Genomic DNA, 2,562 nt, shown 5'->3' on the forward strand with positions numbered 1-2,562 from the left:
TTATTGATAAAATTTATTATAGTTGACTCAACTGCTGGTATGAGCTTTTTGTCCTCTGTCCTATAATTTTTTCTCTTGGAATGTAGACACTGTGTCTACCATTGTGGAAGCCTTTTTGAGACCATGAGAATAAAAATCATATGAGAAGTTTGAAGGATCATAAAGACAGAGGGAACCTGGGACTTCTTTCGTGATTTTTGGAGCCAACATGTCAGTTGTAGACTGCCTAGGTCAGGAGTTCTTCTTTGGAGACAACATATACTCTAATATGATTAAACCACTGAAGTTGAGTTTCTGTTATAAAGAGCTAAAGTTAGCAATTCCTATTTTACATAATTATTCATTAGTTGTGCTTGTAAAATATTTTCTTTCAAAAAGAAAACCAACAGGAAAAAAATCATAATTATTGGAAATAACATTTTTCCCAATTTTTTCTATAATAAAATATAATATAATCCTAATCCTGGAGATTGCCTGAATAAGGCCAGGGCTCACTACTAAGTTGAAAGAGGAATGTATGAGGAAAATGGGGATTTTCACCCTGAAAAAAAGCCTAAATATGAAGGAAGGTAACAGTTGTTCTCAAGTATCTGAAGGGCTTTAAAATGGAGGGCAATTGGATTCATGTCTGGGTACAAGAAATATAATTAATACTACATGTAAAAGTCTCATGGAGGCATTATGACATGTTATGTGGAAGCACTTTTGAATTCTTGTCAAGAATAGGGGCTCAGTCAGTTAAGCATCCAACTCTTGATTTCAGCTCAGGTCATGATCTTGTGAGTTTGCGCTCCACACCAGACCCCACGCTGACAGTGTGGAGCCTACTTGGAATTCTCTCTCTCTCTCCCTCTCTCTCTGCCCCTCCCATGCTCTCTCTCTCTCAAAATAAGTAAAATAAACTTAAAAAAAAAAACTAAAAAAATATATAAATAAGTAAGTAAATAAGTAAGTAAGTAAATAAATAAATAAATCCACGTCAAATATATGCAAAAATGGAATAAGCTGTAATTGGTGTAGGTTGTTCTGATGTTGCAAGTGATCAAGCCTAGGCTGAATAACTATTTGGCAGAAGATTTTGTAATTTATTTTCTAAATAATACAATCCAAAAGATTTAAGTAATGATTTGGGGAAGTCAAGGCCATATATGGTAAAGCAAAAACTGAAAACCAGAGTGATGTGGTATATAAGATTTTAGTCTTTTCAGTAAACCTCATCATCTCCAGGAAACAATCTGCAAAGGAGATTTAAATAGGCTCTCTACTTCTCCCCATTGGACAGAGAGCCACTTCTTTTTGTGAAGTGCCAGCTAGGTCCCTGAGATACAATGGTGAAGGTTAAAATAAATGTATTTGGACATAATGGGTTCCTGGTCATCAGCGCTGCTTTTAACTCTGAAAAACCAGATATCATCACCATCTATTACTGCTTCATTGATCTCAACTACATGTTCTACATGTTCCAGTATGATGATTCTACCCTGGCAAATTCAATGGCACAGTCAAGGCTGAGAACTGAAATGTGTTATTGATGGAAAGCCCATCTCCATCTTGCAGGAGCAAGATCCCACCAACATCAAATGGGGTGATGCTCTTGCTGAATATGTTGTGGAGTTCACTGGTGTCTTCACTACCATGGAGAAGGCTGGGGCGTGCTTGAAGGGTGGAGCCAAGAAGGTCATCATATCTGTCTCTTCTGCTAATGCCTCCATGTTTATGATGGGTGTGAACCATGAGAAGTATGACAACTCCTTCAAGGTTATTGGCAATGCCTCCTGCATCACCAGCTGCTGGGCCCCTTGGGCCAATGTCATCCATGACAACTTTCATGTCATGGAGGGACTTATGACCACAGTCCATGCCATAACTGCCATCCAAAAGACCTTGGACCTCTGGGAAGCTGTGGCATGATGGCTGAGGAGCTTCTATTGGCATCACCAAGACTGTGTGCAAGGTCATCCTTGAGCTGAATGGGAAGCTCACTGGCATGATCCGTGTCCACACCCCCAGTGTGTCAGTCATGAATCTGATCTGCCTGGGGAAAGCTGTCAAATATGATGACATCAAGAGGGTGGGCTACACTGACCTGGTTGTCTCCTGCAACTTTAATAGTGACAGCCACTCTTCCACCTTTGATGCTGGGGCTGGCATTGCTCTCAGGGACCACTTTGTCAAGCTCATTTCCTGGTACAACAGTGAACTCAGCTACAGCATCCGGGTGGTAGACCTTATGGTCCACATGTCCTCCAAAGAATGAGAACCCCCCAGACCCAGGGAGAGGACAAGAGGAAGAGAGAAGCCCTCAGCTGCCGGGGAGTCCTTGCCCCAACTCATCCGCCGACACACTGAAAATCTCCTGGGCTGAAATCCATCGTCGAGCCCCTGAAGAAGGAGAGGGGCTTAAAGAGCCCTACCTTGTCATGTACCATCAATAAAGTACACTTTACCCAGCCAGAGAGAGAGAGAGAGAGAGAGAGAGAGAGAGAGAGAAAGAGATTTAAATAATAGATGAGAATTTGATTAGAGGAGTTTTAAGGCGACTTCCCAGACTACTATTACACA

The 2,562-nt window shown here is 41.2% G+C and overlaps 1 pseudogene; it reads left to right on the plus strand.

Annotated features, from left to right (window-relative positions):
- Positions 1-1,313: 1,313 nt before the first annotated feature.
- LOC115525067 lies at positions 1,314-2,257 on the plus strand (annotated as a pseudogene).
- Positions 2,258-2,562: the final 305 nt, after the last annotated feature.

This window comes from Lynx canadensis, chromosome D1 (assembly GCF_007474595.2).
Source record: "Lynx canadensis isolate LIC74 chromosome D1, mLynCan4.pri.v2, whole genome shotgun sequence".
Classification (NCBI taxonomy): Eukaryota; Metazoa; Chordata; class Mammalia; order Carnivora; family Felidae; genus Lynx; species Lynx canadensis.